Below are 11,679 nucleotides of genomic sequence, written 5' to 3'. Positions count from 1 at the left end.
TACATTTGTAATATATATTTTCTTAATAACAGACTCCAGAAGTTTCAATGTAATTAAAGTTACGTACAAAAAAAAATTAACACAAAAGTGTTATGAAATTGCAATTTAATATAAGTTTGGAATATTTTTCATCACTTGTTGCTTTAAATCAGTTTTTAAAGCTAAGTTTTTTAAAATGATAAGCTAATTTACAATTTACTTTTAATAACATCTAAATTTTATATAAGTACTGACGAGGTCTTTGACCGAAACTTAGTTTACCAGTTAAGTCTTGAAAGTATAAACTATACCAATTCTCCTCTAGATGTTGGGTTCTTTGTACCTAATATTAATTAAATCTAAAAATATAACAGATTTGTACTATGATTAATTAAATTTAGGTGCACATATCGATTATTTAAAAATCATTGTGGCTGATACAGCATCTTTAATAAGGTATAATGTCCTGGACAAGACGTTAAAAGGTATCCGTGGTGTGCGACTCAATAACCAAAAGGTTCTTCGTGCACCAGGTCCTAGTACCAATTATTTTGAGTGTTTTTTTATCGTTCAAAAAATTATTAATAAGATAAGAATAACGTTAAAAGTCTATATTTTTTCAATAATTTCCAACTAATTTATTAAACAAAATTATACTTATATCGACTACATATTTAAATCTAGTTGTCTTAATTTTGATTTGTAAATTGTCCAGGTTTTCAAATCTTTGAAATATTTTATTAAATACAGTTTTCTGTTAGTTTCGTTACAAACTAAAATTGTATTATATGAAACTTAACAATATGTTATACAAAACTAATTGAGAAAAAAAAGTTACACGTAAAGTTTATTTAAAAGCTGTTACGAACATAAGAAGCAACAATCAATTTTTAAAGTTTTAAATAAAAGTTGAAAAAGTTAATATTTTCTTTGATGAAAACACGGTTTTAATAAAACTGTTATTGCAAAAAGTTAATAGTTTTAAATTTCTTCAATTAATTTAAATTTTCATTCTCATTCTCTTAAGTTTTTTGAATGACACTAAACAAATGTACCAAAAAGGTATTTTGATTTCATTAAACTAAATCTGATGTTCATAATTTAAAAATTACTTTATTAGAAATAGTTATTTAATTTATTACTTTGCTCATAACATTTCTCTCTATGCAAATCTTTGTTCATATTATTTTAAATTAATTATTTATTTTCTTCATAATATTTTTCTCTTTGCAAATGTTTAATTATTCATTTTCTTCAAAATATTTTTCTCTATGCAAATGTTTATTCATATTATTTAAATTTAATTATTTATTATCTTCATAATATTTTTCTCTGTGCAAATGTTTGTTCATTGTAATTTGACTTTCTCTCCCGTATATTTGCTCCATCATCTTTTTTTTCGCCTCAGAAATAAAAACAGATTTCGTGTGTTGGGGGGCCAAATGCGAAGTGAAACCTGTTAAAGAATGTAATTTTACAAAAATATGAGTGAGAACACATTTAAAACTATTTTAACTGTTAAAAACAATTACAACCTGTTTAAAAAAAAATCAAGTGTCATGAAAAAGTCTATGACAAAGTTTAAAGCTTTTATATGAAAAGTAAAATATGTTGTAAGTTATTTAAATTTTATCTAATCTCTTTTCACAACAGTTTATCATTTTTATCTGCAAAATATGTCAGTAATTTTTTTTATAACATTATTATCTATTACAACAAAAACGCATCTCCGCCGGGACTCGAACCCGGAACCTCTGGATTAGAAGTCCAGCGCGCTATCCATTGCGCCACGGAGACGACTGACTGCAAGCTGTTAAGCGAGATTATAAAGCCTTTGTGACGTAATAATGCAAAAGACCTTTACAGCGTAAGCGCTTTGAAACCAATGTTTTGTTCACTTGGTCAACAGGCAAATTCGTATGATTTATTAGTTTTTAATGGCACTTTTTTATTGGTAGATTGAGAAGTACATACTGTAAACATTTGGACAGAAGTTTAACTAATAGAATCAATTTAAAGCTAATTTTTTGTAAAGTTATATTATCAGTTTTTTGACAAACCAAGTCTTAAGGCAGGGGTCCACAGGTCAAAAAGGAACGTTTTTTTATGCGCTTTAAAAAACATATTTATAGACATTTTTTTTGGACAAAAAAAATTAGGCGATAGCATATTCTTTAAATATAGCACTAAAATTTTATTTTTGTTTTTTCGAAAATATTAGTATGTTAAACTAGTTGAATAAATATTTTAATGTGGCCCGCGGTCCGCAGTTTGACAAACCAAGCCTTAAAGGAATACTTTCCGAAACTATCAACAAAAATACCGGCGTGGGTGGGAACGGTGGATTTGTTCAAATGGTTTTTGAGGAAATCTTTCAGTTGGTGGTCGAGCACGGGTGGACTGCTCGACTGGAAAATTCTTTTTCTCACTCCTCTGAAGTAACATTGGAACATGGGCAAAGTGTTCACCCGACATTGATCGACGAAATCCAACGCTTTGTCCGCGTTTACCAGGAAATATACAATATTTAAACATTCATATTTAATTAAAATTTAAGATCAGTATTCCATGATGAAATATAAGTAAAATTATCTGAGGTGAATATTTTTTAATTAAAAACTAAAACCCAATGTTTTGTTAACTTGGTCAACAGGCAAATTCATATGATTTATTGGTTTTTAATGGCACTTTTTATTGGTAGATTGAGAAGTATTTAACTATAAACATTTAAACAGAAGTTTAACTAACAGAATTAATTTAAAGCTAAACTCTTGTAATGTTACATTATCAGTTTTTTGACAAACCAAGCCTTAAAGGAATATTTTCCAAAACTACTTCAAACCAAGCCATAAAGGAATATTTTCCAAAACTACTTCAAACCAAGCCTTAAAGGAATATTTTCCAAAACTACTTCAAACCAAGCCTTAAAGGAATATTTTCCAAAACCACTTCAAACCAAGCCTTAAAGGATTATTTTCCAAAACTACTTCAAACCGAGCCTTAAAGGAATATTTTCACTATCTACAAAAATACCGGCGTGGGTGGGAACGGTTGACTTGTTCAAATGGTTTTTGAGGAAATCTTTCAATTGGTGGTCGAGCACGGGTGGACTGCTCGAATGGAAAATTTTTTTTCTCACTCCTCTGAAGTAACATTGAAACATGGGCAATGTGTTCACCCGACATTGATCAACGAAATCCAACGCTTTGTCCGCATTTACCTGGAATATTCAACATTCAGCTTTGTTACACATGACAAAATATAAATACAAAATATAAACTATCTGAGTTTAATGTTTTTAAATAAGTAATTTTTAAATAAGTTTCTTTAAACAGTATATATTTTTTTCAGTTACTAATTTTGTGTACAAATTTAAGCTAAGTAAATTAAGTCTTTAAAAACGTTTAAGGCATTTTATATTATTTTCCAGGTAAATGGGGACAAGACATTGGGTTTTATTTTAAATAAAAATTTCTCAATATTTTGTCCACACTCATTTGGAAAAATATAAAATACCTAAAACAGTTTTAAAGATTTAATTTACTTAGTTTAAATTTGTACACAAAATTAATAACTTTTTTATAAAATTAATAATACTTAAATTCATCCCCATTTACCTGAAATATAATACAAAATTTCAACATTTATTTAATTAAAATTTAAGATTAGTATTACATGATGAAATATAATACAACATTTCAACATTAATATTTAATTAAAATTTAAGATTTGTATTACATGATGAAATAAAAACACAAAATTAAACACAATAGTAAAACTATCTGAGTATAATGTTTTTTTTTAAATAAAAATTTCTCATTTTGCATTTGCCTGAAACATAACACAACATTTCGACATTTATTTAATTAAAATTTAAGACTAGTATTACATGATGAAATATAAACACAATATTGAACATAAGTAAAACTACCTGCGTAGAATATTTTTAATTAAAAATCAAAACTCAATGTTCTGTCCACATTTACCTGGAAAATAATATACATGCCTAAAACATTTTTGAAGATTTAATTTACTTAGTTTAAATTTGTGCACAAAATTTGTAACTGAAAAAAAATATATACTGTTCGAAGAAACTTATTTAAGAAAATTTAATTTAATTAAAGATAAATGTTTAATGCACGGTTTCCCAAAGTGGGCGATATCGCCCCCCTGGGGGCGATTTTAGTAATTTGGGGGGCGATAATTAGTAAGGGGGCGAAAAGGGGGCGATTTTAAAATTTTGGGCTGTTATGAGATTTTTACTTTTTTTCTTGCTGTTTTACTAATTTTAGCTTGCTATTAATTATTTGACCCTGAGGTAAAACTTAAACAAAAAAGTTTATTTCATTAATGTAAAAAATAGAAAAAAATCAAGTCCTTATGACTCTTACTTTCAAATAAATACTGTATTTTCATTCATATATTTCCTTGTTTAACAATTACATATATCATAGATGATTGAAATCCTTCTCACTATTTTATAACCTGACATATATGTTATTTGGGATCATAAATGGTTTGTAAAAATATATGTTATTTTTTATTAACTATCACCTCATGATATTTCCAGTTGTTTTTTTAAAAGTCACCAAGTTAGACTAAGAAATAAAACTATACAGGGTTGCCAATTTACCTAGAAACCTGGAAAAACCTTGAACTTAACAAGTTCGGCAAAAAAATACTGGAAAAAATCCGGAATTTTTAACGATTTTAACATATTAAGTAGTAAAATTTAGATTTGACACAAAAAAGCTATCATATAGATTAAAATATGGATCCCTTCGAGGCAGATACTTTTGAAATAAACGACATACAGGAAACCTTCTCAGACTTACAAACTGACCTTAAACTTAAAGTAAATTCTTCCAAAGAACGATATGAAAGCTTTTAAACTCAACAAAAACTAAGGCAAAAGTATCCAATCATTTAAGAGGAATTTAAATTGTTGTTTACAGCTTTTCCTTCTAGCTATGTTGTTGAGAAAGCTTTCAGTTCAGTTATCAACATCTTGAGCAAAAGATCTAATCTAGATATTTATAAAGGAGGTGACTTAAGGCTCTATTTTACTGATTAAGAATCAGATTAGAAAAACTTGCAAGCAGTCATGAACCTCATCATTCACATTATATTAGACTTCAGTAGCAGACATTATTTTATGAAAGTTTTTTAATTTGATTTGATCTTTTGAAAATTTCTTATTTAACCTGGTTTGTATTGTACTTAATTAGTCGTTTTATAATAACAACTTTAATAAGCTATTTATTCTTCAACAGGTTTGCATAATGCCTAATAAATCTTAATTACGGTGGACTTTCTCTTGAGTTCGCACTTTTAACTCAAACAAAAAGAGCAAATTTATATTTTCTTATATATAACTAAAATAAAGTCTATTACTAACCAAATATTAATAAAACAAAATATATATAGTATTCGTTAGGTTATATAGATTTGTTTTATTTTGATGAAAGTTTGTTTTAGTGGATTTCATGTGTATTCATTACATTATTGCATATAACATATTGAAATTTGTCATTTTGTAAAAAAAACTGTGGTAATAATTTTTTTAGTTTGCACTTTTTAATTTTATTCAAAGTGCGAACTTAAGCGGAAGTCTACTATGTTTATTTAATGATTTATGTTTTAAAGTTGTTAATAGTTTTATTTTGACCTGGTTAATTTTGTAGTTCATATTCGTCGTTTTACATTACACTAAAAGTTTTTATAGCATAGTGATTAATATATTTGTTTGAAAGACCTTTATTTGACAGGTTTTTGTTATTACTTATATAACTATATAACTATTATCTGATTGTAAAATTTTGATAACCATTAAAGTTTTAAATTGTAAAATGATGTTTTTGGTTTTAAAAGAGTATAAATTTGAGATCTCTATTTTAAATGACTTCTACTCTTTCATTTAAAAGTTTCTTAAACTCAATTTTAATTTCTAACTTGATTTATTATTGTTAAAACGGTTATTATTATATAAGGAGTTTTAGACTGTTAATACAACTGTTTTTTGTTTTTTCTTAATTCAATTATATTAGCAATTAGAACATACTTAGTTTATTTTAATACTTCAACACTAGCTTTTAGTTTTTCACTATTTTCCTCTTTTAAATTATTATAGGCTAATAGCTAGAAAAAAAAACTTTTTAAACAAAATTTAATAAGCCATCAAAAAGACTTCTACAGTTACAAAACAAAATTTTAACCAAGTTAATTTTTTTTTAATTGATTACTTTCTGTTCACAGAATCATGTGTAGAACATTGGATTTTTTTTTTAATTAAATAAAGAAAAAGAATTGTTAGAATTAAGGTTTAGTTCCCTAAAGATTATTCCAAGTCAAGTACTATTTCACGGTATTCTACTACGATACAAACAGTTTAAAAAGTTTAAAACAAAATTTTTAATATTACAACTAACTTGCTTACAATATATCTTAGTATTGAAATTAATAAATTTACTGCATTAACTAAAGCTGTTGATGAAACCACTTTTCATGTGAGAAAATCAACCAGTTGGTCAAACTTCCTCAAACTAGATCAGAAATTAACTTTTAACTTTTTTTTATTATGTGTATAATAAACTGTTCATTTTTTAGTTTTTTTAATCTCTGGTATAGTTATTTTAGAATATGCCTATTTATAAAATAATTTAAGTATTTTGTGCGGCTTAAATAAGTAACTTAGTATTAACTTCTAAATGTCCGAAATTTGTTGTATGAGATATTATTATAATGTCAGGTTTCAGTTAAGATTTCAGTTAGGTAACGTAAGGCTCAGATCCAGTCGCAGGTCCAGTCGAATTTCGACCCGCTAAGTAAATTGAAAACTACTTGTGCATAATAAATAAAATTTAGTTTTTTGATACTTAATATTTTGAAATGCGCTTTTATTTCGTTTCCAGTTCACAATATTATTTCCTAGATCACAATAATAGTACATGAGTTTATTACAATTTTGCTCGAGTTTTTTAATTTTCTTATTTGTTATTTTTTTAAAATCATGCAGCCCGCTATTACATATTTTTAACGAGTTGAAACTAGAAAAGATTTTTTTAGTAAATATGAATTGCTGACTACAAAAATTGTCCACCACTGACCTAAAAGTTTCATTAGTTTCAAAACAGTTCATTTTTAAACAGGATATGATTACAGATAACACAAGGCTTTTAAATAATTAAGTATTTTAATACACTTTACTGGGCTTCTAAGAAAATAACTGTAAATTATTATCTCAAGCCCTGTAAACTACTTTGAACACAAAAGTGCGTGCATAAGAAGTACCAGACTAAATTACATTTCGAACACAACTTTTTTTAGCTCAAAAGTTTGTACTCAAAAGAAAAACTACTTTGTGAAATCAGGGGGGGGCGATTTTTTTTCAACTTACTGAAAAGGGGGCGATTTAGTAAATGAGTTTGGGAAACCCTGGTTTAATGCTTTTTTAACATTTAACTGGAATCAAATATGTTAGGTATTAGAAGTTTTGATGTAATTATAATTTAAAAACTATGTAAACTTTAAAAACACAAACTATTAATTTATTAAAACTGGATTCAATTTTAAACTGAAATGCTTTTATTTTATCAAATCTAAAACGTAAAGTATCTTGAAAAGTGATGAAAAACTTTCAGCAGAAATTTTCTTATAAAAAGCTTTAGATTAAAGTAAAACATCTGATATTATTGAAATATCTTCACTCAAACCTCAAGTTATAAACACTTTCTCGCATTAAACTTCTACACCGCATTTAAGCCTTTATAAACGTAATAAACATTCTCCGTAAAAGTGACTGCGTGGCCTAATGGATAAGGCAGCCGACTCCCAATTAGAAGATTCCGGAATCGAGTACCGGTATGGTTTAATTTTATTAACTTTTTGATCAGTTATTATCATGCTAACTTCACACCCGTGCTTAAATTTGTTATTAGTTTTTTTTTGGTTAATTTCAACCAAAATATTTTTTTTTAAATTTTGATAAAACAACCAAAAAATATTTAATACCAAATCTAATCACCATGTAAAACAAAAAATGTGTTATTGATCTAATAATCAATAATAAAAACAGACCACGCCGGGACTCGAACCCGGAATCTTCTGATTAGGAGTCAGACGCCTTATCCATTAGGCCACGCAGTCGCTTATAAGAGAAGTGTTTTTCGCGTTTATAAAGGCTTAAATGCGGTGTAGAAGTTTAATGCGAGAAAATAGTTAGTGCTTGAGTGAAGATATTCCAATAATATCAGATGTTTTAACTAAATTCGAAACATATTATTAGAATTATTTTTGTTGTAAGCTGTTTTACCACTTTTTAAGATTTTAGAACAGTCATTGATAACTTATGACGTAATAAGTAAAATGTTAAATTTGTGGATAAATATTTTAAATTGTTAAAAAAAAACAAGTTTATATAGGCTCATATTCGGTGTAGAAAGTTAAATGTGATAAAAAATTATTTATTAAAATAAACTTATTTCTATGCTGTTAGACTTTACAAGGTTGACTTAATCTATTTACTAATTCTCTTCAATAAAAAAAAAATTGAAATATAATGTTTTTTTAACTGTTAAACATTTAAACTGTTACTAGATTGATTTACTGATATTTTTTAAAGCTGTTTTAGCTTTTTAATTGTATATTGAAATTTTAACTTTTTTTTCTATTTTTAAGATATTTCGAATAAAAAACTGCTTTAATTATTCAAGTGTATATTTAATAAAATTAACAAAAATTCACGAAATTGAAAAACTTAAAACTGTTTTATTGTAATTAAAAATTACTTGGTAATATAATTCATTAGTAAATGTTAAAATTGCAAGAAAGGCTAATTAAAAAGTTTTAAAATGTGCTAAAAAAATAAAACATCTGGTTTAAAATTGAAAGATTAAGTTTAACTTTATATATAAAAAACAGTTGTTCCTGAAATATAAGCTGATGGTTTTTAATGTAGCAACTTATTTTTAAACATTATCTAAAATATAATTACTTAGTTAAATACTAAAAAACGTTCATAAAGGTTGAAAAACAGCATTATAATTCTATTTTACAACAACAAATTGTGCATTAGTTAAAAAAAATAAAAGTATTGATCGGAATAACATATACATTTCATAAAAAGTGTTTCAGCCCGGGTTCGAACCGAGGACCTTTCGCGTGTGAGGCGAACGTGATAACCACTACACTACTGAAACAGTTGTCTACATGATCGTGATTGCATTTATAAACGTGCGTTTATGAGTGTTTGTGACGTAATAATACAGAAAATTTATCATTTCGTTTTAGACTTTAGAAACAGCTGCAGCAACTATTTTTTAACAAGCTTCATCGTCAGTTTTAGTTTTGTTGCATTGTGAAATTTTGTAGGTCTAAAAAGACCATTACAGTTTACTAGCTTTAGTGAAAAATTTAATGATGATATACTTTGAGTTATGTTAATTAATCTATAAGTGGTTTTTTTTCAGACAAGCGATAAATCACCGCTTTATTGTGGTTGTTGAAATATAAATATTTCAAGGAATTTGTAGTTTTTCTAACATGATAGTAAAGTTATTTTTTGTCTTGCTAAATAGTTTTCATTTACACAAAATTATTTTTAAGTTTCATGTATTTAAACTTTTTATCAATTGTTCCATAAAAGTTCATTTGAATTTATTTATAAATTTAGAGTTTATAAGGTTAATAAGCTCAAAGCTTAATCAACTTTTATAAAATCATACAATTTAAACTCAATACTTAAATTAATTTATAAAATAATATAAACTTTTAATTAATTGTTTATAATAAGATTTTATTATTGAAGCAAAAAAAAACATACAATACCTAAAAGTTTAAACAAAAACTGTAAAAAAAATCATTTAGAATTAAAAAAAAAAGTTGTAATGACTTAAACTTTAATGACAAAATATTCTAATTACTTTATTTAACGCATTATAATTTTCAGCTAAATATACAATTAAAACATGCAAAACAAAACTAAACTACTAAAATTCAAAAATTAAATTTTTAATCTAGTAATAATTTAAAATTTTCTAACAGTATAAGAGGTTATTAAAATATTAAAAAAAAAAAAAATTTAAATAAATAAATAATTTTGTAATTAGGCTGTTGAAATATGTAACTACTTAAATATTTACTGCACATAAGACTTAAATTTAATACGTTTGTAAAAATAAACCAGTATAAAATTAACAGTTGAATATTTAATTTAAATTCAACAAAATTTCTATAGATTGCAAAAAGTTACAACATACATACGCAACTATAAATAAAATCGATTTTTCAGTTACAGCACATCTGAACGGTATTATGACGTAACAACAGAAATATGTCGGTTTTCATTTAATTTATACTTTAGAAGCACGAGTAAATGTAAACTATTTGCCAGAACAATCCACCATAGATTGAAAATATTTATAGGTCTGTAAAGACCTTAACACAAAAAAAAAATTGAAAATATTTTAATAAAAACTCAAATTCGTAATTTTACTTTTTCTACGGGAACGGATCTAAATTGCACAAAGATAAAATTGCACTGAAACAAAATTGCACAAAGCCAAATTTGCTCGAGGGAACAAAATTTGTGCAGACGATTTTGCACAAAAGGTCAATTTTGAACGAGAGGTTAGTATGACGTAAAAACAGAATAAAGTCTGTTTACTTTCAGCCCAGGGCGTCCAATTTAGAGTAAACATAAAAAATTATCTAAGTAGTAAATCAAGGTTGTACTTAGTTTTAGGTCTGAAAAGACCTTAAATCAAAATCATAATTTCAAACATCAGTTTTCATTTATTTATTTCTTAAAATTATTAGATTAATCAATCTAAATGAAAACATTTTAATTTAAGTGACTTTGTGTGATAACTAACTCAAAAAGTTGTTTTTTGAAAACATTTAAGCGTTTAATATTTTTTTTTAACTCGTAGATTCAGAAAGTTGTTAGGATGGCTACTGGCTGTAAAAAAATATACAATAAAGTTAACAAATAGATATACTTTTAAATTTTTTTATTTAACGTCCATCAGTGAATACATTTGATTTGGCGTAAATACTCAAGTAGATAATATAAAATTAAAAAAATTACTTTATCTTTTGCTGTAGAAATTCAGCTTTCATGTTAAGCTTTTTTTTTACTTTTTTTTTATTATTAAATAATTTAGTAGTTTGTATTGTAATAGCAGCTTACATAAACAAAAACATGTATTGAGTAAAAAAATCAACTTCATTTATTTTTCCTTTTGATAAACTAAAATAAAATTTTACCTATGGTAGGAAATATATTCTAAAGTATTTTTCAAAAAACTTAAATCAAATTCTTGAATTAAGTGTGTCTAATAAGATGTAATAATTATCACAGTTTAGTTTAAATAATTAAACAACTTGTATATAACTTATCGGTTTTTTAATTCCACATCATGTAAGCTATACTATTTTGTTGATTTTTTAATTTTGCTCAAATATTAAATTTCAAATAATTTTCTACTAAATAAAACATTTAAAATGATTTATAATACTATTAATCATAAGTCAAAAACCAACAAGTAGTGTAAATTGAAAAAATTAACAGTTATTAAGTTGTGGTGTTTTTAATGAAGAGAGCTTTTTTAGTAACTATTAAAAAACTTATTTAATTCATTTTTAAAGTGTAGTAATAAGTAATCAAATCTTTCACATAAAATTAAATTTTCAATGCGTAAA

The 11,679-nt window shown here is 25.6% G+C and overlaps 3 non-coding genes across 3 annotated transcripts; all 3 read right to left on the bottom strand.

The window, feature by feature from the left end:
* Positions 1-1,703: 1,703 nt before the first annotated feature.
* Positions 1,704-1,776, bottom strand: Trnar-ucu (transfer RNA arginine (anticodon UCU)). Its single transcript has one exon. It is a non-coding gene; the product is annotated as a tRNA-Arg (tRNA).
* Positions 1,777-8,051: 6,275 nt separating this feature from the next.
* On the bottom strand, positions 8,052-8,124 carry Trnar-ccu (transfer RNA arginine (anticodon CCU)). Its single transcript has one exon. It is a non-coding gene; the product is annotated as a tRNA-Arg (tRNA).
* Positions 8,125-9,103: 979 nt separating this feature from the next.
* On the bottom strand, positions 9,104-9,176 carry Trnav-cac (transfer RNA valine (anticodon CAC)). The gene has a single exon. It is a non-coding gene; the product is annotated as a tRNA-Val (tRNA).
* Positions 9,177-11,679: the final 2,503 nt, after the last annotated feature.

This window comes from Thalia democratica, chromosome 3, assembly GCF_965202585.1.
Source record: "Thalia democratica chromosome 3, ktThaDemo2.hap1.1, whole genome shotgun sequence".
Classification (NCBI taxonomy): domain Eukaryota; kingdom Metazoa; phylum Chordata; class Thaliacea; order Salpida; family Salpidae; genus Thalia; species Thalia democratica.
The sequence above is the reverse complement of the archived record's forward strand: the minus strand, read 5'-3'. Positions and strand labels throughout refer to the sequence as shown.